This window comes from Canis lupus, chromosome 29, assembly GCF_048164855.1.
Source record: "Canis lupus baileyi chromosome 29, mCanLup2.hap1, whole genome shotgun sequence".
NCBI classification, from domain to species: Eukaryota; Metazoa; Chordata; class Mammalia; order Carnivora; family Canidae; genus Canis; species Canis lupus.
The window spans coordinates 21,909,191-21,934,483 of record NC_132866.1 but is presented as its reverse complement, the minus strand read 5'-3'; the positions used below and the strand labels follow the sequence as shown (position 1 = coordinate 21,934,483).

The 25,293-nt window shown below is 40.9% G+C and overlaps 1 long non-coding RNA gene across 2 annotated transcripts in view; it reads left to right on the top strand.

The window, feature by feature from the left end:
- LOC140620892 (uncharacterized) overlaps positions 1 to 25,019 on the top strand; it is an 85,603-nt gene extending 60,584 nt beyond the window's left edge. For both annotated transcript variants that reach the window (XR_012020623.1, XR_012020619.1), the window contains one exon: positions 24,887 to 25,019. This is a non-coding gene — a long non-coding RNA (uncharacterized lncRNA). The remainder of the gene's footprint in view (positions 1 to 24,886) is intronic.
- The last annotated feature ends 274 nt before the right edge of the window (positions 25,020 to 25,293 follow it).

The window sequence follows — 25,293 nt, the reverse complement described above, 5'->3', positions numbered from 1 at the left end:
ATTTATGATCATAAACACACAGACTGTAGGATCATTGGGCATCCTGGTTATATCTTTTGTTTTACTTTTTCTTTGTGATGTAGCTGATTCAGCTATAGGTGCCCCAACATATGTGAATGTGGTCATATGACTTTTAAATCCATCAGATACATGTGTACATACTACACATCAGGCTTTCTTTTCATTAATTCATTAATATCTAGTTAGCACTTAATAAATGCAGAGCACAAAAGGTAACTTCTTTGGACAAAGCTAGATTTGGTTAGAAGGGATAGCTGTTTATGATTGTGGGAAATGCAAATGGTTCTGGATAGTTTTCCAAATCAAATATTTTCCTCTTGATGATTTTACACTGGAGCCAGATTTTGTCATTAGAGATTATTTCCTGGGGCAGGTGAATGGCTCAGTTGGTTATATGTCTGCCTTTGTCTTAGGTCATGATTCCAACCAAGGTCTTGGGATGGTGCCTAGTGTCAGGCTCCCTGCTTAGTGGGGGGCCTGCTTCTTCCTCCTTCCCCACTTCCTGCTCATGCTTTCTCTTGCTATCTCTCTTGTTCTCACATAAATAAATAAAATTTTTAAAAAAAGATTATTTCTCTTGGTTAAGTCATGACTCCTTTGAACAAGCATTCTTTAAACTGTGGTGGCAGTGGGGAACTGGAAATAGGGAAATTACAGTTTCATTTTTGACATGTTTATCTGTAGGTACTTAGATGAATATGTCAGGTGAAACTATTTTCTCGACTAGGGGGACAGAATAGGGTTTTATTCAGAGTCTGCCTATACAAGGCAGCAGAAACCACAAATACTGATATAATTGGTTAAGGAGAGATTTAAAAGGAATATGAATTGATTGCAGTGAACATATGAGGCAGATAATATCATTATATTTTCAAGAGAAAAAAATTAATCCCATGGTATTTACATAATTTTTATATAAGTAAGTTATGAGGCAAAATTAGAACTAAGTTCTTCCCTTAACCCAAAAATATTAAGAGTATATATCCTTATTTTTAGACACAGAGAGAGTGTGCATGAGTGGGGGGGCAGAGGGAGAGAGAATTTCAAGCCGACTTCACATTGAGTGCAGAACCTGATGGGGCTTGATCTTACGACCCTGAGATCATGACCTGAGCCGAAATCAAGACTCGGACAATCAACAGACTGTGCTCCGCATGTGGTAAGCCCTATAGAGGCAAGAAAACAAGAGTAAGAGGAGAGCATTTGATCTTCCAGAAGTCAAACCGAGACTATTTTTTTTTTCATAAATTTGGAATAGGTCTCATGATGTCCATTTCCACCCCTCCCTTCTCTTAGAAACTTCATTGTGTTATCTACGAATCATTAGAGCTTTCAATAATCTTCTTACCCAAACTTAGTTCACCTCTTTCCAAGTCATGGTCTGCACAACAATGCCAGGATGGTCTCCTGAAGATGCCAAATGTTTTACTTTTGTCAAGGAGAAAACATTGAATTTTTCAGTCCAATATTCAAGTTTCTCCTTGGACTAGCCTAACCATGGTCTCCAGTTTTATCTCATTCTTATCCCCAGGATGGGATATATATTTTTCCAGCCAGACTGATCATATCTATTCTCCTATTTTCATTATCTATTGCTATTTAATCAACACCCCAAATTTAGATGCTCGAGCAACAACAATCATTTATTGTTATTGTCTCTCATGGCTCTTGGGACTATCTGAACTAAGCTAGGAATACTTAGATCAATCTTCTCATGTAGCTGAACAAAGATGGCAGTTTGAAGTCTTCTTTATTCATATATATGGTACACGAACTGGGGAGATTTGAAGACCTGGGGGATGAATCAGCAGATCTCCTTAGGCATCTGTATTTTCCTCCATGCATTTTCTCCATGTGTTCTCCCCAGGCAGGGTTCTAGATGACAGTTTAGAGTTCTTAAGTCACACGTGCCACAAAAGAGAGAGCCCGACAGAAAATGGAACACCTTTGATGATTTAATCTTGGAGGTCATGCAGCATTATTTTGCCATATTTTACTTGTTTTAAGCAAAGCACTCAGGCCAGGATATACTCAAGAGTATACTTATCACAGAAGCCACTGGTGATGTCAGACTAGTTTCTTCAGCACTCTTATTTGTTTGTTTTCTTCAACATTTTACAGCATGCCATACTATATATCATTTTGCACATGCATGTCCTACCTCCCTCATGAGAAAGATTTAGTGAAGTCTTAAAAGAGAAGAACATCTCTGAATGGATAATTCATTAATTCAGTTAATGAGGGTCATTTATTATATCAATAATGAAAATAGAAATTATTCCATAATTGATAAAAATATAGAGCATTCTAAATTACCTGCAGAGTGGGGCTCTAGTTAAAGGTTCAGGTTTGGGGGTCAAAAAGCCTTAGCTCTAACTTAGAAACTTTTGACAGAGCAAATCCCATGTTCTCCGAGTCTCAACTTTGCACAATCATAAAACTCAAATAAAACTTCTTCTTTGCCAATTTGAATGTCTTTTATTTCATTTTGTTGCCGGATTGTTGAGGCTAGGACTTCCAGTACTACGTGGAATAGCAGTGGTGAGAGTGGACATCCCTGTCTTGTTCCTGATCTTAGGGGAAAGGCTCCCAGTGCTTCCCCATTGAGAATGATATTTGCTGTGGGCTTTTCATAGATGGCTTTTAAGATGCTGAGGAATGTTCCCTCTATCCCTACACTCTGAAGAGTTTTGATCAAGAATGGATGCTGCATTTTGTCAAATGCTTTCTCTGTATATATTGAGAGGATCATATGGTTCTTGTTTTTTCTTTTGTTGATATGATCTATCATGTTGATTGCTTTACTAGTGTTGAACCAGCCTTGCATCACGGGGATAAATCCCACTTGGTCATGGTGAATAATCTTCTTAATGTATTGTTGGATCCTATTGGCTAGTATCTTTTTGAGAATTTTTGCATCTGTGTTCATCAGGGATATTGGTAAATAATTCTTTTTGGTGGGGAGATTTGGATTTTGTCTGATTTTGGAATTAAGGTGATGCTGGCCTCATAGAATGAGTTTGGAAGTATTCCATCTCTTTCTATCTTTTGGAACAGCTTTAGTAGAATAGGTATTTTCTTCTTTAAACGTTTGATAGAATTCCCCGGGAAGCCATCTGTCCCTGGACTTTTGAGTCTTGGGAGGTTTTTGATGACTGCTTCAATTTCTTCCCTGGTTATCAGCCTGTTCAGGTTTTCTATTTCATCCTGTTCCAGTTTTGGTAGTTTGTGACTTTCCAGAAATGCATCCATTTCTTCTAGATTGCCTAATTTATTGGCATATAGCTGCTCATAATATATTTTTGAAATCATTTATATTTCCTTGGTATCGGTGATCTCTCTTCTTTCATTCGTGATTTTATTACTTAGAGTCTTTTCTCTTGTTTTTAATAAGGCTGGCTAATGGTTTATCTATCTTATTAAATCTTTCAAAGAACCAAATCCTGGTTTTGTTGATCTGTTCTACAGTTCTTCTGGTCTCTATTTTATTGAGTTCATCTTGAATCTTTATTAACTCTCTTCTTCCGCTTGGTGCAGGTTTTATTTGCTGTTCTTTCTCCAGGTCCTTTAGGTGCAAGGTTAGCTGGTGTATTTGAGTATTTTCTAGTTTTTTAAGGGATGCTTGTATTGCGATATATTTCCCTATCAGGACTGCTTTTGCTGTGTCCCAAAGATTTTGAATGGTTGTATCTTCATTCTCATTAGTTGCCTTGGTTTTTTAAAATTCTTCTCTAATTTCCCGGTTGACCTTTTCATTTTTAGCAGAATGGTCTTTAACCTCCACGTGTTTGAATTTCTTCCAAATTTCTTCTTGTGATTGAGCTCAAGTTTCAAAGCATTATGGTCTGAAAATATGCAGGGGACAATCCCAATCTTTTGGTTTGGGTTAAGACCAGGTATGTGACCCAGTATGTGGTCTATTCTGGAAAGCTTCCATGTGCACTTGAGAAGAATGTGTATTCAGTTACAATTGGATGTAAAGTTCTGTAAATATCTGTGAAATCCATCTGGTCCAGTTTATCATTTAAAGCTCTTGTTTTCGGATCCCTGGGGGGCTCAGCAGTTTAGCACCTGCCTTTGGCCCAGAGCATGATCCTGGAGACCCAGGATCGAGTCCCACGTCGGGCTCCCTGCATGGAACCTGCTTCTCCCTCTGTCTGTGCCTGTGTCTCTGCCTCTCTCTGTGTGTCTCTCATGAATAAATAAATCTTTAAAAAAATAAAGCTCTTGTTTCTTTGGAGATGTTGTGCTTAGAATATCTGTCATTTGCAGAAAGCACTGTGTTGAAATCTCCCAGTATAAGTATATTATTATCTAAGTATGTCTTGACTTTGGTTATTAATTGATTGATATACTTGGCAGCTCCCACATTAGGGGCATAAATATTCATGATTGTTAGGTCCTCTTGTTGGATAGATCCTTTAAGCATGATATAGTGTCCCTCTACATCTCTTACTACAGTCTTTGGGATAATCTTTAATTTATCTGATATGAGGATTGCTACCCCTGTTTCTTTTGGGGACCATTTGAATGGTAAATGGTTCTCCAACCTTTCAGTTTCAGGCTGTAGGTGTTCTTAGATCTAAAATGAGTCTCTTGTAGACAGCAAATAGATGGGTCTTGCTTTTCTATCCAGTCTGAAACCCTGCGTCTTTTGATGAGGTCATTAAGCCCATTCATGTCAGAGTTACTATCAAAAGATAGGAATTTAGTGTCATCATAATACCTATTCGGCCCCTGTTTTTGTGGCTTATTTCTTTGGGCATCCTCTTTTACAGAGTCCCCCTTAATATTTCTTGCAGAGCTGGTTTGGTGGTCACATATTCTTTCAGTTTCTGCCTATCTTGGAAGCTCTTTGTCTTTCCTTCTATTTTGTATGAGAGCCTTCCTGGATAGAGTATTCTTGGCTGCATGTTCTTCTCATTTAGGACCCTGAAAATACTCTGCCAGCCCTTTCTGGCCTGCCAGGTCTCTGTGGAGAGGTCTGCTGTTAATCTAGTATTTCTCCCCATATAAGTTAGGGATCTCTCGTCTCTTGCTGCTTTAAAGATTTTCTCTTTATCTTTGGAATTTGCAAGTTTCACTATTAAATGTTGGGGTGTTGAACGGTTTTTATTGATTTTAGGGGGGGAATCTATCTATCTCCTGGATCTGAATGCCAGTTTCCCTCCCCAAATTAGGGAAGTTCTCACCTATGATTTGTTGAAATATGCTTTCGGGTCCTTTGTCCCTCTCTGCGCTCTCTGGAACTCTAATTAAACGTAGATTTTTTTCCTTCTGAGCTGTCATTTGTTTCACTTAAACTTTCCTCATGGTCTTTTTTCTCTTTTGTCCTGAGCTTCCTTCCTTGCCATCAAGTTGTCTTCTATGTCACTCATTCTTTCTTCTATCTCATTAACCCTCGTTATTGGGACCTCCGGTTTCAATTGCATCTCATTTAATTGATTTTTAATTTCGGCCTGATTAGATCTAAATCCAGCAGTCATGAAATCTCTTGAATCCTTTATGCTTTTTTTCCAGAGCCACCAGTAGCTTTATAATTGTGCTTCTGAATTGGTTTTCTGACATCAAATTGTAATCCAAATTCTGTAACTCTGTGGCAGAGAGGACTGTTTCTGATTCTTTCTTTTGTGGTGAGTTCTTTCTAGTCATTTTGCTCAGTGCAGAGTGGCTAAAAAATGAGTTGTACTGGAAAAAGGAAGAAAAAAAAAGAAAAAAATAAAGAACAAAACAAAACAAAACAAAAAACAAGGAGGGGTATTCTTTGGTTCTATATACTATAAATCCCTCGACCTCCCCTGGAGCTTTCCAGTGCTGCTCAGTCAAGCACTGGCTCTTCCCCTGTCCTGCCAGCTGGGCTTCTGGGGGAGGGGCTGCTGTGCTGAGTCTCAGGTGTGTGCACCTGGGGGAGCTGCCCGCCCCCTGCCAGGTGCACGGCTCACTTGGAGCTGTTTACCCTGTGAAGCCGCTGTTCCCTGGCAGCCCCGCCCCTCCCGGGCACAGGGTGACACCAGGAGGAACAACCACACTGGCAGCGGCCAGCCCTCCAGCCTTGGAGTCAGCTCCCACAGTAACTACTGCAGCTCCCGGTCCGCAGGGGCCTGGATGCTCCCCGGGGGCGGGGGACATTGATCTATCTGCACAGTGGGGGTGCCTGGCGCCCAGGGCAGGAGCGTCCTCGCTGACCTGGGCCCTCCCCGCCTCCGCCTGTCCCGAGGAGCGCAGAGTCCTGGGCTGTGTCCCCCGCGCCCTGGGCTCCAGGGCCTGCGCTGCTGGCATCGTGCTCCCGGGCCGTGGCTCCCACAGGCAGCAGGTGCAGTCCCCTCCCCCGAAGCCCCCGCCTGCCCCCCGGCTTCTCCCCGAGGCCCCCCGGCTTCTCCCTGAGGCCCCGCTGGGCACTCCAGCCCGTTACCGAGATGGGCCCGGGTGTGTGGGGTGCTCTCCCTGGGTGCCCCTCCTGTTAGTGACCCCGGGACCCTGGAGGCCCCGCTGCCCCTCCTGCTCCTACCTGGGTTCCCTGCTGAGCGCCTTTCCCTCCGGGAAGAATCCTGTGCGGAGTTTTAAAGCTCCCGCTTCTCCAGGTGGGGCCTTCCTGTCCCGGAGCATCCCCCTCCCTGCCCACCCCCCCACCTTAGCCTGGCTCCTTGCGGGGCCCCTCCCACACTGGATTCTTTTTTATTTTATTTTATTTTCATTTCCTACCTTGTTAGGAGCGCAAACTCTTCTGTCTGTAGTGTTTCATGTGTTCTCTCTTTAAATATCAGGTCGAATTCGTAGGTTTTTCAGGATGATTTGAAAGTTATCTAGTAAGTTGGTGGGGCCAGGTGACTTGGGGACCCTACTCCTCCGACGTCTTTCCCCCCTCACCCCCCCCCCCGTTTGCTTATTCTTTAAAGAGATCCCGCCCGCATGCACAAGTCAGGCATGGGATGGGGGAGAAGATGCAGAGGGAGAGGGAGAAAGAGAAAGAGAGAATCCTACACAGGCTCTATGCTCAGCATGGAACCTGACACGGGGCTCAATCCCAGGACCTCAAGATCATGACCTGAGCCAAAATCAAGAGTCAGATGCTTTAACTGACTGAGCCACCCTGATGCCCCTGATACCTGATCTTTAAATAGTTATTGTTCCAATATGTGTTTGTTGAATGAGCAAATGAATCAATATTATTTTTGCCTTATCTCACTTCCCTCACAAGTAACATTACCTGAGCACCTACTCTGTGCTGTCACTATAGTAAGTTCCTGTCCTGTCCTCCATGATTGTACAAACTAATAAGAAAAGACAATGTGAGGATGGCGGAAGAGTAGGGTCCCCAAGTCCCCTGTCCCCACCAAATTACCTAGAAAACCTTCAAGTTATCCTGAAAATCTACGAAAGCGGCCTGAGATTTAAAGAGAGACCAGCTGGAACGCTACAGTGAGAAGAGTTCGCGCTTCTATCCAGGTAGGAAGACGGGGAAAAAGAAATAAAGAAACAAAAGGCCTCCAAGGGGGAGGGGCCCCGCGAGGAGCCGGGCGGAGGCCGGGGCGAGTGTCCCCAGGACAGGAGAGCCCCGTCCCGGAGGAGCAGGAGCTGCACCGACCTTCCCGGGCGGAAAGGGGCTCGCGGGGAGTTGGAGCAGGACCCAGGAGGGCGGGGATGCCCTCGGGCTCCGGGGACACTAACAGACACCTGCGCCCCGGGAGAGTGCGCCGAGCTCCCTAAGGGCTGCAGCGCGGGCGGCGGGACCCGGAGCAGCTCGGGGGGGCTCGGGGGCGGCTCCGCGGAGGGGGCTGCGGGGCGGGAGCAGCTCGGGGGGCTCGGGCAGAGGAAGAGGCTCCGCGGAGGGGGCTGCGGGGCGGGAGCAGCTCGGGGGGCTCGGGGGCGGCTCCGCGGAGGGGGCTGCGGGGCGGGAGCGCGAATCCAACAGCCGAGGCGCCGGAGCACAGGGCGCCGGGACACAGCCCAGGATCCGGCCTCCCCCCGGGACAGGCAGAGGCCGGGAGGGCCCAGGACAGCGAGGACGCTCCTGCCCCGAGCTGAGCAGATCAGCGGCCCCGCCCCGGAGCCTCCAGGCCCTGCAGACGGAGAGCTCCGGAGTTCCTGCGGGGGCTGACTCCAGGGCTGCAGAGCTGGCCCCGCCACTGGGGCTGTTGCTCCTGGGGCCTCACGGGGTAAACAACCCCCACTGAGCCCTGCACCAGGCAGGGGCACAGCAGCTCCCCCAAGTGCTAACACCTGAAAATCAGCACAACAGGCCCCTCCCCCAGAAGACCAGCTAGACGGACAAGTTCCAGGGGAAGCCAAGGGACTTAAAGTACACAGAATCAGAAGATACTCCCCCGTGGTTCTTTTTTGTTTTGTTTTGCTTTTTGATTTGTTTCCTTCCCCCACCCCCCTTTTTTCTCCTTTCTTTCTTTTTCTTTCTCTTTTTCTTCTTTTTTTTTCTTCCTTTTTTTCTCTTTCTCTTTTCTTTCCTTCTTTCTCTCCTCTCTTTTTCTCCTTTTCCCAATACAACTTGCTTTTGGCCACTCTGCACTGAGCAAAATGACTAGAAGGAAAACCTCACCTCAAAAGAAAGAATCAGAAACAGTCCTCTCTCCCACAGAGTTACAAAATCTGGATTACAATTCAATGTCAGAAAGCCAATTCAGAAGCACTATTATACAGCTACTGGTGGCTCTAGAAAAAAGCATAAAGGACTCAAGAGACTTCATGACTGCAGAATTTAGAGCTAATCAGGCAGAAATTAAAAATCAATTGAATGAGATGCAATCCAAACTAGAAGTCCTAATGACGAGGGTTAACGAGGTGGAAGAACGAGTGAGTGACATAGAAGACAAGTTGATAGCAAAGAGGGAAACTGAGGAAAAAAGAGACAAACAATTAAAAGACCATGAAGATAGATTAAGGGAAATAAACGACAGCCTGAGGAAGAAAAACCAACGTTTAATTGGGGTTCCCGAGGGCGCCGAAAGGGACAGAGGGCCAGAATATGTATTTGAACAAATTCTAGCTGAAAACTTTCCTAATCTGGGAAGGGAAACAGGCATTCAGATCCAGGAAATAGAGAGATTCCCCCCCTAAAATCAATAAAAACCGTTCAACACCTTGACATTTAATAGTGAAGCTTGCAAATTCCAAAGATAAAGAGATCCTTAAAGCAGCAAGAGACAAGAAATCCCTGACTTTTATGGGCAGGAGTATTAGGGTAACAGCAGACCTCTCCACAGAGACCTGGCAGGCCAGAAAGGGCTGGCAGGATATATTCAGGGTCCTAAATGAGAAGAACATGCAACCAAGAATCCTTTATCCAGCAAGGCTCTCATTCAAAATGGAAGGAGAGATAAAGAGCTTCCAAGACAGGCAGCAACTAAAAAAATATGTGACCTCCAAACCAGCTCTGCAAGAAATTTTAAGGGGGACTCTTAAAATTCCCCTTTAAGAAGAAGTTCAGTGGAACATTCCACAAAAACAAGGACTGAATAGATATCATGATGACACTAAACTCATATCTCTCAATAGTAACTCTAAATGTGAACGGGCTTAATAACCCCATCAAAAGGCGCAGGGTTTCAGACTGGATAAAAAAGCAGGACCCATCTATTTGCTGTCTACAAGAGACTCATTTTAGACAGAAGGACACCTACAGCCTGAAAATAAAAGGTTGGAGAACCATTTACCATTCGAATGGTCCTCAAAAGAAAGCAGGGGTAGCCATTCTTATATCAGATAAACTAAAATTTACCCCAAAGACTGTAGTGAGAGATGAAGAGGGACACTATCTCATACTTAAAGGACCTATCCAACAAGAGGACTTAACAATCCTCAATATATATGCCCCGAATGTGGGAGCTGCCAAATATATAAATCAATTATTAACCAAAGTGAAGAAATACTTAGATAATAATACACTTATACTTGGTGACTTCAATCGAGCTCTTTCTATACTCAATAGGTCTTCTAAACACAACATCTCCAAAGAAACGAGAGCTTTAAATGATACACTGGACCAGATGGATTTCACAGATATCTACAGAACTTTACATCCAAACTCAACTGAATACACATTCTTCTCAAGTGCACATGGAACTTTCTCCAGAATAGAGCACATATTGGGTCACAAATCGGGTCTGAACCGATACCAAAAGATTGGGATATCCCCTGCATATTCTCAGACCATAATGCCTTGAAATTAGAACTAAATCACAACAAGAAGTTTGGAAGGACCTCAAACACGTGGAGGTTAAGGACCATCCTGCTAAAAGATGAAAGGGTCAACCAGGAAATTAAGGAAGAATTAAAAAGATTCATGGAAACTAATGAGAATGAAGATACAACCGTTCAAAATCTTTGGGATGCAGCAAAAGCAGTCCTAAGGGGGAAATACATCGCAATACAAGCATCCATTCAAAAAGTGGAAAGAACTCAAATACAAAAGCTAACCTTACACCTAAAGGAGCTAGAGAAAAAACAGCGAATAGATCCTACACCCAAGAGAAGAAGGGAGTTAATAAAGATTCGAGCAGAACTCAACGAAATCGAGACCAGAAGAACTGTGGAACAGATCAACAGAACCAGGAGTTGATTCTTTGAAAGAATTAATAAGATAGATAAACCATTAGCCAGCCTTATTAAAAAGAAGAGAGAGAAGACTCAAATTAATAAAATCATGAATGAGAAAGGAGAGATCACTAGCCACACCAAGGAAATACAAACGATTTTAAAAACATATTATGAACAGCTATACGCCAATAAATTAGGCAATCTAGAAGAAATGGATGCATTCCTGGAAAGCCACAAACTACCAAAACTGGAACAGGAAGAAATAGAAAACCTTAACAGGCCAATAACCAGGGAGGAAATTGAAGGAGTCATCAAAAACCTCCCAATCACAAGAGTCCAGGGCCAGATGGCCTCCAGGGGAATTTTATCAAACGTTTAAAGAAGAAACCATACCTATTCTCCTAAAGCTGTTTGGAAAGATAGAAAGAGATGGAGTACTTCCAAATTCGTTCTATGAGGCCAGCATTACCTTAATTCCAAAACCAGACAAAGACCCCACCAAAAAGGAGAATTACAGACCAATATCCCTGATGAATATGGATGCAAAAATTCTCAACAAGATACTGCCCAATAGGATCCAACAATACATTAAGAAAATTATTCACCATGACGAAGTAGGATTTATCCCTGGGACACAAGGCTGGTTCAACACCCGTAAAACAATCAATGTGATTCATCATAAGAGCAAGAGAAAAACCAAGAACCATATGATCCTCTCATTAGATGCAGAGAAAGCATTTGACAAAATACAGCATCCATTCCTGATAAAAACTCTTCAGAGTGTAGAGATAGAGGGAACATTCCTCGACATCTTAAAAGCCATCTACGAAAAGCCCACAGCAAATATCATTCTCAATGGGGAAGCACTGGGAGCCTTTCCCCTAAGATCAGGAACAAGTCAGGGATGTCCACTCTCACCACTGAAATTCAACATAGTTCTGGAAGTCCTAGCCTCAGCGATCAGACAACAAAAAGACATAAAAGGCATTCAAATTGGCAAAGAAGAAGTCAAACTCTCCCTCTTCGCCGATGACATGATACTCTACATAGAAAACCCAAAAGTCTCCACCCCAAGATCGCTAGAACTCATACAGCAATTCGGTAGCGTGGCAATATACAAAATCAATGGCCAGAAGTCAGTGGCATTTCTATACACTAACAATGAGACTGAAGAAAGGGAAATTAAGGAGTCAATCCCATTTACAATTGCACCCAAAACATAAGATACCTAGGAATAAACTTAACCAAAGATGTAAAGGATCTATACCCTCAAAACTATAGAACACTTCTGAAAGAAATTGAGGAAGACACAAAGAGATGGAAAAATATTCCATGTTCATGGATTGGCAGAATTAATATTGTGAAAATGTCAATGTTACCCAGGGCAATATACACGTTTAATGCAATCCCTATCAAAATACCAGGGACTTTCTTCAGAGAGTTAGAACAAATTATTTTAAGATTTATGTGGAATCAGAAAAGACCCTGAATAGCCAGGGGAATTTTAAAAAAGAAAACCATATCTGGGGGCATCACAATGCCACATTTCAGGTTGTACTACAAAGCTGTGGTCATCAAGACAGTGTGGTACTGGCACAAAAACAGACACATAGATCAATGGAACAGAATAGAGAACCCAGAAGTGGACCCTAAACTTTATGTTCAACTAATATTCGATAAAGGAGGAAAGACTATCCATTGGAAGAAAGACAGTCTCTTCAATAAATGGTGCTGGGAAAATTGGACATCCACATGCAGAAGAATGAAACTAGACCACTCTCTTGCACCATACACAAAGATAAACTCAAAATGGATGAAAGATCTAAATATGAGACAAGGTTCCATCAAAATCCTAGAGAAGAACACAGGCAACACCCTTTTTGAACTCGGCCATAGTAACTTCTTGCAAGATACATCCACGAAGGCAAAAGAAACAAAAGCAAAAATGAACTATTGGGACTTCATCAAGATAAGAAGCTTCTGCACAGCAAAGGATACAGTCAACAAAACTCAAAGACAACCTACAGAATCGGAGAAGATATTTGCAAATGACCTATCAGATAAAGGGCTAGTTTCCAAGATCTATAAAGAACTTCTTAAACTCAACACCAAAGAAACAAACAATCCAATCATGAAATGGGCAAAAGACATGAACAGAAATCTCACAGAGGAAGACATAGACATGGCCAACATGCACATGAGAAAATGCTCTGCATCACTTGCCATCAGGGAAATACAAATCAAAACCACAATGAGATACCACCTCACACCAGTGAGAATGGGGAAAATTAACAAGGCAGGAAACAACAAATGTTGGAGAGGATGCGGAGAAAAGGGAACTCTCTTACACTGTTGGTGGGAATGTGAACTTGTGCAGCCACTCTGGAAAACTGTGTGGAGGTTCCTCAAAGAGTTAAAAATATACCTGCCCTACGACCCAGCAATTGCACTGTTGGGGATTTACCCCAAAGATACAGATGCAATGAAACACCGGGACACCTTCACCCTATGTTTATAGCAGCAGTGGCCACGATCGCCAAACTGTGGAAGAAGCCTCGGTGTCCAACGAAAGATGAATGGATAAAGAAGACGTGGTTTATGTATACAATGGAATATTACTCAGCTCTTAGAAATCACAAATAACCACCATTTGCTTCAACGTGGATGGAACTGGAGGGTTTTATGCTGAGTGAAGAAAGTCAGTCGGAGAAGGACAAACATTGTATGATCTCATTCATTTGGGGAATATAAATAATAGTGAAAGGAAATATAAGGGAAGGGAGAAGAAATGTGTGGGAAATATCAGAAAGGGAGACAGAACGTAAAGACTGCTAACTCTGGGAAACGAACTAGGGGTGGTAGAAGGGGAGGAGGGCGGGGGGTGGGAGTGAATGGGTGATGGGCACTTGGGGTTATTCTGTATGTTAGTAAATTGAACACCAATAAAAAATAAATTAAAAAAAAGAAAACAGACCAACAGAGCCCTAGAAAATAACTAGAGTCTAGGTAATAAAGAGAGGAACTTAGGACTTAATCTTGAGTTATAAATGACTATCAAGATTTTAAACCTAATGTTGAAGACCAACCGCATTATATGATACATGTTGAGATTGTTACGTTCAGTTTTGGCAAACTAATAAAAAATGAGGGCACATGGCCTATAAAGGGAGAAATAGAATAAATACTAATTTTGGGAACTGATTTCTCAGACATATGTAGTAAGATGAGGCTTATATTACTGATTAGGTATAATACTAAAGATCATGAAAGAATATGGCTGTATCCTTAAATGTTAATTAAAAAATGTATTCTCTAAAATAAAAATAAAGTTAATATAGTGTCTTAGTAAAAAAAAAAAAAGAAAAGAAAAGACAATGTGAAGGATTGTGTCTCATATTCAATTTCTAGGAAAAAGAATGATTCAGAGGGATGTTAGGAACTGGGAATGATCCTGACAGTATGTTCACATATTCTAAATAAATGCTCAGCTCAATATTTCAGGATAATTATCCCCATTTTCTACGTGAGGTGATAGAGGCACAGAATCTAAGAAACTAAGTATCTTTTCCCAAAGTCCTCTTAGTTGATAAAGAAGGACTTCTATGACATTACTACATATTCTTTCTCAAAGACTAGAAAATATAAAAACAAAAGAAATGAGAAAATTCTCTGCATCACTTGCCATCAGGGAAATACAAATCAAAACCACAATGAGATACCACCTCACACCAGTGAGAATGGGGAAAATTAACAAGGCAGGAAACCACAAATGTTGGAGAGGATGTGGAGAAAGGGGAATCCTCTTGCACTGTTGGTGGGAATGTGAACTCGTGCAGCCACTCTGGAAAACTGTGTGGAGGTTCCTCAAAGAGTTCAAAATAGACCTGCCCTATGACCCAGCAATTGCACTGCTGGGGATTCACCCCAAAGATATGCTGGGACACCTGCACCCCGATGTTTCTAGCAGCAATATCCACAATAGCCAAACTGTGGAAGGAGCCTTGGTGTCCATCGAAAGATGAATGGATAAAGAAGATGTGGTCTATGTATACAATGGAATATTACTCAACCATTAGAAATGACAAATACCCACCATTTGCTTCAATGTGGATGGAACTGGGGGTATTATGCTGAGTGAAATGAGTCAATTGGAGAAGGACAAACATTATATGGTCTCATTCATTTGGGGAATATGAATAATAGTGAAATGGAATAGAAGAGAAGGGAGAAGAAATGGGCAGGAAATATCAGAAAGGGAGACAGAACATAAAGACTCCTAACTCTGGGAAACGAACTAGAGGTGGTGGAAGGGGAGGAGGGCGGGTGTGAATGGGTGGCGGGCACTGAGAGGGGCACTTGATGGGATGAGCACTGGGTGTTATTCTGTATGTTGGCAAATTGAACACCAATAAAAAATAAATTTATTATTAAAAAATAAAAATCATAAATGAAAAAAAAGAAATTTACTATAAACAAATATATTCTGTTAAAATATCTTATGCAACAATGAATACATAATACTGGCTCATATTTTAAAATACTCAAAGATGGTCAGGTTTGAAATATGAATTATAACTCAAATCTATTAATGCTGGGGTAATTTAGAACTTTAGCATTAAAGATTTTTTTTCACTGAAAGCAAAACTCTTTCCCTCTTTCAAGATTCTACATCTTCTCCTACTGTAGCCAGAAGAGACAATTGATCATCTTATGAAGATATCAATATTTGCTCACAATATGGTGATAAGACCCAATTTTTGGTGCCCCTCTGCTCCTGGCAGTAATCTCTATCTCAGGACTTCAATTTTGATAATTTCTTAGCTTTGTAGTGGAGAAAGACGGAGTGCTCAGTTTTGAAAAAACAGGGGTTCTTGGAATCCTATACATCTATAAGTCTTTCAATTCATTTTCATAGCAGATATCATGAGGAATCAGTATATACAAAGCTTCACCCCACTCCTGGACAACTCCTCCTCTCTTACAATAAAAATTACTTGTTCCCATTTCCATAAGGGAAAAATACTTGTTCTCCTGTCCATAAATGAAATGGGCAGAGTATGTTAATAAATATTTATTCATATTCTAGATATTTAATCTTATATCTCTAGACACACACAGAAAGGAAGAGAAAAGGAGAAATATCCTGCTCTTAGGAAACTACTCTGGCAAGCAACCATGTGTGAACTCCTTGAGGATGAGGAATGAATCTTTCTTTTCCATATCTCTAATGCCTAATGTCTAGGTTCAACAATTGCTTATTGAATAAATAAACAAATTATTCAATACCCATTCATTTGACATTATTTGTCATTATATCATTATTCATTTATTTGACAAATATTTATTGAACTCTGTTTGGTAAAGATAAAGGCAAAATCATAATGGTGGAAGAGTAAGCTCTGGGCTAGACTTATATGGGAAGAATTTATCAGCGTTTTCTTGAAGAGGTAGAAAAGCCCACATTAAAGGAAGGAATGTATGTGGCATGGAAGGAGGGAATATTTTACATGATACACAAGAAGCCAGTTTATACAGTTTTATATGAAGGAAAATGTTTCTCTCTACTTCTAGTAAGCATTTTGAATCATCCTTCTGGTAGTAAATACTACTCTTATCTATTTTCCTACTAATATTTTGTTCTATATTATTTCTTTAAATTGCTTTATTATCCAGATTATTCAGCTTTTCTTCCTCAGAAAATTATAGTCTTTACTACTTGCAGTGACTGTTGGATGTTTTTCTGTCATTCTTTTTTTGTAGATAAAGAGTCATGAGTTACAAAGAAAAGTATGAGGGGCACCTTGGTGGCTCTGTCAGTTAAGTGACTCTACACCTCCTTCCCCCACCTCTGAAACACAACAACAGCAACAACAAAATGAAAGTACCAGTATCAAATGCTCCACCACATATCTGTCCCATCAAACTGTATCTCCAATCTTTAATTTCTTCCCATTGCCAAAACCTGTTTTCTTTCATATTAACATAGCGGTGCATTTGTGCTTCCTTTTCAAGGCTCACATTAGCTACATTCTCTCCTGACTGACCATGATCAAACACTTCTCTCTGAGAAAATATCTCTGGCTCTAAACCTAGTCTGAATTAGGTATTCCTTATCCTTTAGCACTGATGCTAATATCAAAAGTTCACGCTTCAGACATAGGTGGACTGAAGGTCTCAAATCATGCCAACAAAAAATCGTGTTTTTTCCCCCAAACTTCTTTGTCCCAATGTTAAACTCACTGTGGAGAAAAAGACTTCATATGCTGGGTTCTGGTCCACCATCTCTGAAAGCAAAATTAGCCTTCTTTGAACTTGCATTTTTTTTTAAGATTTTATTTATTTATTCATGAGAGACACAGGGACACAGGCAGAGGGAAAGGCAGAAGCAGGCTCCATGCAGGGAGCCTGATGTGGGACTCGAACCCAGGACTCCAGGATCATGCCCTGGGCCAAAGGCAGGCGCTAAACTGCTGAGCCACTCAGGGATCCCTGAACTTGCTTTAACAAAAGCGACAGTGAAAGCTTACATTGGCCAGAGCCTGAGTTATGTGCTTACCTTTGGAGAACCAGGGTGTAAAGTTTACCCAACTTGAATTTAATAGACAGAGAATGGAAAAAGTGATGAATTCTCAAGAGGATATTGAAGGTGGGTGCAGGGTACAATCACTCAGAAGAAATAATATGTTAAACAATCAGAGCATGCTAGATGGATGAAGGGAGAATAATCTTGAAAGTGGTGGACAAGGCTACTCGAAGCACAACACACACACATACACACACATACACAGAAATACCATCTCTGATAATCTTAGTATTCAACAAAAGAGGGGCTTTCTCCTGTAGAGCTGTTCATTTGGCAACCAACAGGAGGTCTTTTTGCTGAAATGATAGGTTTAAGATTAAATTAAATCTTAGTTTCTGTTGAGAGATGCTAGACAGTACTAGTCATGGAACTGATTTCTGCTGAACAACTACCTCGATGTAGACATTTAGCCAGAGTGTTGTGGACATTGTATTATCTCACTTAATTGGCCCAACCATCTGGACTGTCATCATCTCTGTTTCACAGAAGAAGCAGCAGTCTGGGATATTAAGTGACCTGCTCAGGAATCTCACAGATGGTAAATGTTCAAAAGAGGATTGGATCCTGAGTCTGTATTTGTGAGAGCCCTTGCTTATTACACTGTATCACGGAGGCTGCTTTCCCTGTTCTCTGTTTGGTTTGTGTGTACAGTTCCAACTTTCCATCTGGCATATACACATACCCTCCTTTCTGTCAGTTCTTATATTGTAAACCTTTCTGACTCTAAAACCTGCTGCAGAAAATGAACCCCTTTTCTGCCAATTGAGGCTTCTTTCTCTGATGTTCACACTATCTGGTGAAGCAGCCATGCTAATAATAGGCTGAAATCACATAGCATTGGAAAGCCTGGTTGTTGCCTTTCCCAAGGGGACTGATGTGGAGGTGTACACATACAATCAGCTCTTAGGCAGAATTTTGACTTTATTATGGAGATGTGCTGGTAATAATTTGAAGGCTTGTTTACATGGTCTGTTGCCTACTTGTGTGAACTATTGACCATCTGTGCGTGTTGCCTAGGCAATGGATTGGGAATGAGGAATCCAAGATTTATTTATACTGGTCATAAGCAGAAAAGGGACTTTTCAAAGCAAAGGTTTGATAAAAAATAAATCAGCCTGAAACTGATTCTCTAGATACAAATTACTTAGGGGAGAGAAAAGTGGCCGATGGAAGGTTTTACTAATACTGTAATTTTTATGAATTTGTTGTCCTTTGAAATAAAGCATAAATAACTGACAGACATGAAATGAGACAAGCAATGAGTTATAAACACAAATAAGTTCATAAAATATTTACCTGCCGTGAAGTGGATTTGATACTATTTTACAATAAGTATATACAAATACAGCACTCCACTGCAACCAGCTTTCTTTCTTAATTTGTACCCTAAAAAAAATCTGTTTTGAAATAAACCATTGTTGAGCCTTCCTAGGGACTTGCAAATGTGTTTGCCTTTGTGTTTCTACCCAGTCTTCTCCAGATGCCAGTATCTTAACTAGAGGGTGAGATATACTTGAATCTGTCCTTGTTATTTAGGGTTATAATGGTCACAATTTTTACTATTTTCAAGCCATTCTAAAGGTGCCTATTTAAGAGTAATTACAGCTATCCCATAGGGTTGCTGTGGAGGTAAAAGAAGAGACAATGAGGGATCTGAATCAACTTAGCAGTAAGGCTGGCGTGAAGGAGCACATTATGGACCTAATGAATGTTTCTGACTGTCCAGCATTCAGGGTTCAGTTAGTGTTAATTCCCTACACTCTGGAGCCTGTAAGCATAGGGTTTAACAGCACTAGACTCAGATCTTCTGGCCTAGATTCTCAGTTCTTCTACTCCCTAGCTATATGATAATGGGAACATTACTTCTCATTGAAGAATAACACAGTATGATATTAGTACCTACTTTGTAGGGTAAATAGTAGAGAGAAAAAAGTACGGAGAGAGAGCAGGGAGAGGGTGATTGTGTTGAGCATAGTTACATAAGTTGAACGTTGATCATATTCCAAATGTCTTCCTGTCAATATGGGAGCAACTGTACTCCCCAGACTCTAGGCTCCTTTGACAGAAGCATAGAAAGGTACACATGTTGGTAATCTCTTCTACTGTAGGAAGAGTCAATAATGTCAATCCTTGCCTTCTTTCCAAAGTCTAGAAAAAACCCTCAGAATTCTTCTCAACACATATTCTAGACAGAACTACTAATCTATTCCAGTGCCTGAGATGTAACCAATTTGCCAACCCCACACTGACAGAATGCTGAATTGCAGCTCAGACACAAGAGTTAAGCTGGAGGAAGAACAGGAAGTTGACTAAGGTGGTCAGAAAGGGGAACAAAACTGGCTTCTATTGCCTGCAACTTGGGCTGAACTCATTTCCTGTCATTCTTTGTTAACCCAGTGTTGTGATTTACAAGGCCTTGAAATTAGCTACTTTTGGAAATTTATCAATTCAAAAGCTAACATAATAAAAGTTTTAGATGCATATAGATGCTTCCATAAAAATGACAGTAGAATTTATCTGTGCAACTTGGGGTATGGAGGAGGGAAAATGCAGAGAATGTCATCTGGCAGTTATTTTTCATGAGTGGGGAAGGATTATGAAATTTATTGTTTCACTTACAGAATGGTTGATTAATCCTCAATGCAGTTAATTATTGGATTAATGCTGGGTTTATTTTTAAGTGAATGGGATTTGGTACATTCTCTCTAGCTCTGGTCCTTTATTTTAAAGGATGTGATGGGAAAAGTCTGTCACACTGACTCCCCAAGAAAATTCTTAGCCTGATGTAAAACAAAACAAAACAAAACAAAAATGTTTTCTGATGGGAAATTGAAATATGGAAAGTGATGGAAAAATGTCTAATACTCTCTTTTGACTGAGGAAAACAATAATCCACCATATTACTTCCTTTGAACTCTTTATAGTTGAGCATTTCTCCTCTAGCATGTTCATTTCCCATTGCTGCTCTTGAAGCAAATCAGTAAGTGAGAGAAACTGCCACTTAGGTACCCCTGTGTAAAATGGGGAACTGTGGGAAAACCTCTTTGGGCAACTCTTGCCTATTTGCATTTTATAGTATCTACTAGTTCATACTTTTTTTTTTTTTTTTGACCACAGTATAACCCTGACCCTCTGGCTTTAGTTGATTGAACCATCCTTTGGCACTTGGTACAAGTTAGATAAATATTGCCTTCTCTCTAGTAGGTGTCTTGAATGCAAACTGGGAGCTGATTTGTCCAGAGCAAGTCTGTGCTTATGTGTGGAATCAAAATATATGCATTTTTGAGTTGAGGGAATCTAACTTCTACCACTATGTGACTTCTGTAGCTGAGAAAAGAGTTCTGTAAAGAGGGGAGAGAGAAAGAGAGGGAGGGAGAAAAAGAGAGGGGGGAGATGAGGGAAGGGAGAGAGAAAGAGAGAGAGAGAGACAGAGAGAGAAACCATGAGAAGTAGAAATGAAGAATATAAAGAAGCTAAGTAGCGATGTCCTGGACTTCTAAAAGTTTTAATATTCTGGGATCTGGAAACTTCTGAAGATGGAGCTGCATGGTTTAGTCACGAAGACAGGTCACAGTAAATCTAAGAGAAGCAAACATTGCTTGTTAAGGTGATTATTTGATTCGTTTATTTTTTTCTGCTTGCCCTGCTTTTTTTACAGGACACTCATGTTAGTAGCTGTCAGCTCTGAACATGCAACAGTTTGCTCTGCTGTTTTTATCCCCATTATCTCCAACCTTTAGACATTAGTTCTGCTGCCAACGAAAGATGTTCCTCAAGCCTCAATTAACATGTCAAAGCAATTTCTGCACCTTCTGATCAGGGATTGATAGTTTTTACCTGGACGATTCATTATCATCCCAATCTTTTTAGTCTAAGTCAAGAGGTAGCATGAGAAGGACACATAGTCTTTCCATATTCTCTTCCCATAAATCATTCCTCTTCACGATTAAGCTGCTCTTTCTAACCATTATGAATAATCCTTACAAGAGCCACAGGGTAGATTTATTATTTCCATTTGCAGATGGGCAAGCTGAAGCTAAGAAAATTAGAATGGCATATCCACTGCAAAGAATTGGTACACTGAATGGCTGGAATTTTAATTGAGGGCTGCCAGTGTCCTAAGCCAAAGCTCTTTTTTAGGACCTGATACTGCTTCTTGTTCTTCCTCAGTATTAAGAACTTCATCTTGGAATCTTTGTTTACCTTATTCCTATGGGATTTTATAAAAATCAATGCCAAGAATGATGTTAAGCAGTTTTGCATTTCATTCTTCATTGCAATCCTAGAATGAATGCATTTATTCACATTTGAAAGATAAGGAAACTGACTAATAAAGAGAGATTAATAAACTTGGTAAGGCCAGAACCATGCATTGTAATGTAGAACATCACACCCAGATATGCCTGATTGCCGTTCTAATCTACATCTCTTGTGCTAGATATTTACTTTTTTCAGGCATAATCAGCATATATTAAACTGGAACATGGCCTAGCCTCATGTCGCTCTCAAGATCAGATGCTTTGATGCACTAATTTATTGAAACAGAAAGGAAAATGGGAAGAGAGAGAGAGAGAGAGAGAGAGAGAAAGGTGCTGCTACCAACATATTAAGAGAGGAAGCAGAACAAGACAGAACACAAATTACAAAAGGAACAAAGGACTCATACAATGAACGAGAAACCTCTCAGGTCTAGGCTATCCTCTGACACTGAGAAAAAACTAGCTTGTCTGATTTTGTATCACATCCCTCTCCTCGCTGCCACGTACTCCAGCTCCATGCTGAAAGTAGCTACCTTATAGCACAGTCTCTGATTTTTATTCCTTCCATACTGTTGATGTTCACTTCACATAGATGCCACTTATCCTGCAGGTCACTGAATGATGGATGCAGGCACTGGGATCTATCTTCCTATCTTCTCTGTCCTTTCAATTACTACTGTTTGTTCTCCATTCTAAAGCCCATCCAGCTACCTGGTTCAGGTACATGGTTCACCCAACTTCTTACAGGTCCAGGTCCAGCTCATTCCCATTTTCTGAAACCAATATTTATTAAGGTTAGTGACTGAACACACTTTATCCTGCTGAAGAGCTACTCATATTGAATCTGAACCTTTCCCCAGAGATCCACTTGCCCTTTAATAGCTGCAATCGCTCTCACCAGACCTCCCTACATTCTGAGGATACTTCGGAACGGAGCTGCTGATCAGCTGGGCCCTCAACATACTTCACTCCATCCCCTCCCTACCTGATTCCTGAAACAGCTCCTTGACAAGAAAGGCTACATAGTTATTCTAAGCTCAGTCCTAGCCTAGCTTCAATAAAGATCTGTTACTAGGAAACTTCTCTGTTTTTATGAGTCCCAAAATGCTTATTTAATCCCTGCCTACACAGAACACAAATCTGTTGGGAATAATAAAGGATCAGTCTCATTATAAACTCAAATTTACCTCTATCCAACCCATGGCATCAACTTTTAGGAGTGCAAGTTCTGATCATGAGAAGCCGAAGGTAGTGAACAAAGGTTACTTCCATTTACGATGTGAAGGCAGGCATATCACTGCTTTTTATTTCGGTGTGGGATGGGAGATAGAAAATGTCAGTCAATGGACATATAAAAATAATTCAATCCCGAGGCACCTGGGTGGCTCAGTGGTTGAGCGTCTGCCTTTAGCTCAGGTCATGATCTCAGGGTCCTGGGATCCAGTCCCGCATCAGGCTCAGCGCAGAGAGCCTGCTTCTCCCTCCACCAGTCTCTGCCTCTGTCTCTGTGTCTCTCATGAATAAATAAATAAAATCTTTAAGAAAAATGATTCGGTCCCCTTAAGAATATAGTTTTCTTGGTTGCCTGTCACTTGCCCAGTTCAGTGTTAGAAGGTTCTCTTTCTGAGATGGAAAATGCTGAGGAAGTGAAGGGAAAAAAGAGCAACCCTCGCACAGGCTGGCTGAATATGAAAGAAGTGGAGACACGGGAGGGGTAGAGGAAGAGGAGCAGCAGTTCTCTCAGAAGCAGTAGTTTGTGAAATTACTCCCATAAAAGAAATAATAAACCAACAGTGCAAGTTAAATAGATGACATTTGGTTATTGAAAAATGTACCTCTTCCCAGCTCCTAACGTACTTTAATATTTCTAAATAGGACACAGTGGAACAGCTCTCATTGTGGTTGTTTTGTAACAAATATCCGTGTTCTCCTGATTTACCTTTTGTTTAGAGATCCCAAAGTCTTTTGCTCAATTGTAGTTAAAGTTATCAAATTCTCCTTCATGCAAGAAAAACAACAATGACAACAATGATGGGATTTGAAGTGACACTTGTGGGAAGGGCTGTATCCAGCAGTTCCAGGACACCATCAGGATTCTGTCTCTCATTCTTGGCTGTGTGGGCTCTGCTTAGATTCTCTGAGGGATATTCTCTCTTGTGGTGGTAATACTTGACTTCCAGAAGCCTCATTCCTTAGTGTTCCTCAACACTCAGAAGCTTGGAGATGGTCCATCCATCCACCTCAGTCTTCAAAGGAGCTGTTAATGGGGACCCAGGGCAAACCTTTCCCAGGAAGAAATATGGAACACCCACCCCTTGATTAAGTCATAGCAAAATCCAGAGAGGGGAAGAAAAGATGTCAAAGAGTAACAGTACAGGACACACATCATTTTCTGGAGAATTCTTCCCCAATAAACCGTCATTCCCATAAGTCTAGTCCCTTCTTCCTAATACTGATCCATGCCACATAACGTACATTGTTGAACTTATGAGGTGGTTACTGCGTTTCTCCACCTGAGTGTCTTTGCTTACACTATTGCCCATACAGGAAAAGCTCTTCTCTTGTCCTATTTCCACGAGACCTTCCCTAAGAGAATGCTTAGGTTTAACAGCCTGGAGCACCCACTTTTGTGCTTAAAATAGGATATTTTGTGTTTATTGACATTTTACGTTATAATTAGTTTTTCAATACCACTACACATTTTGTCTTCATCATCCCCCGCATCCAACACATTGCATGTTATATACACTGATTAGAAAAACACCATATATTTTTAATCCATTGTTTAGTGATCCATCATAAGAGGATAAAATACTAACCTGGTATGCCTAGTGTGAAATAATGTCTCTGAAGAACTTACCATTTAGTACTAAAAATCTTATGCACACATATCCAATTTTGTATGACAAATTACTCAAGAGCAAGGGTTTCAAGCCCAGAGGTGGCATACATCAGGCACTCAATATATGCATTTACAGCTTGATCCTAATACCTAGGTTGTGCTACTTTTACCATCTTTCTCATGGTGATAACATATAGAATGACTGCCACCATAAATATATCTTTTCCAAATTTCATTCCTCAAAAATGAGTGGAAGTCTCTTTTTAAATTAAAAAAATAATTTTAATTAATTAACATATAGTGTATTATTTGTTTCAGAGGCAGAGTTCAGTGATTTATCAGTGTTATATCAGTGCTGATTGTATCACATGCCTTCCTTAATGCCCAACATTTAGTTACCCCATCCCCTCTTCTCCCCTCAGTTTGTTTCCAATGGTTAGGAGTCTTATGGTTTGTCTCCCTCTCTGATTTTGTTTTGTATTATTTTTCCCTCCCTTACTCTATGCTCCTCTGTTTTATTTCTTAAATTGCCACATTTTATTTGATTTTTGAATATATGTGTTAAGGTTATAGGAAATATTTGAAAGTGTATTAAATAAACATAGGCAAGCAATATATGCAAATTCTTCCTAGAGTCCTCGTTCTGGTTCCAGTCTTTGGAGACTAGTTGAAGATTCCTATGCAGTTGTCTGTGGAACTATTTGCTCTCCTCATCCTTCTGTGGTGCCCATAAGGAAATGATCAGCTGCAACATTTTGTAAATAAATGCAACTTAAAAGTTAGTATGACTAATTTCTATTTCCAAAGGCTTGTTTCAAGGGAAAAAATTTCATGGCCATGCCTTGTCCCATTGTTTGTTGGAAAGTTTAGAACATCAGGATGCTGGCCACTCTGAGTTTTGGCTTTTAAAGGGATTTTTTTTTAAAGATTTTATTTATTTACTCATGAGAGGCAGAGACACAGGCAGAAGGAGAAGCAGGCTCCATGCAGGGAGCCTGAGGTGGGACTCGATCCCGGGTCTCCAGGATCACGCCCTGGGC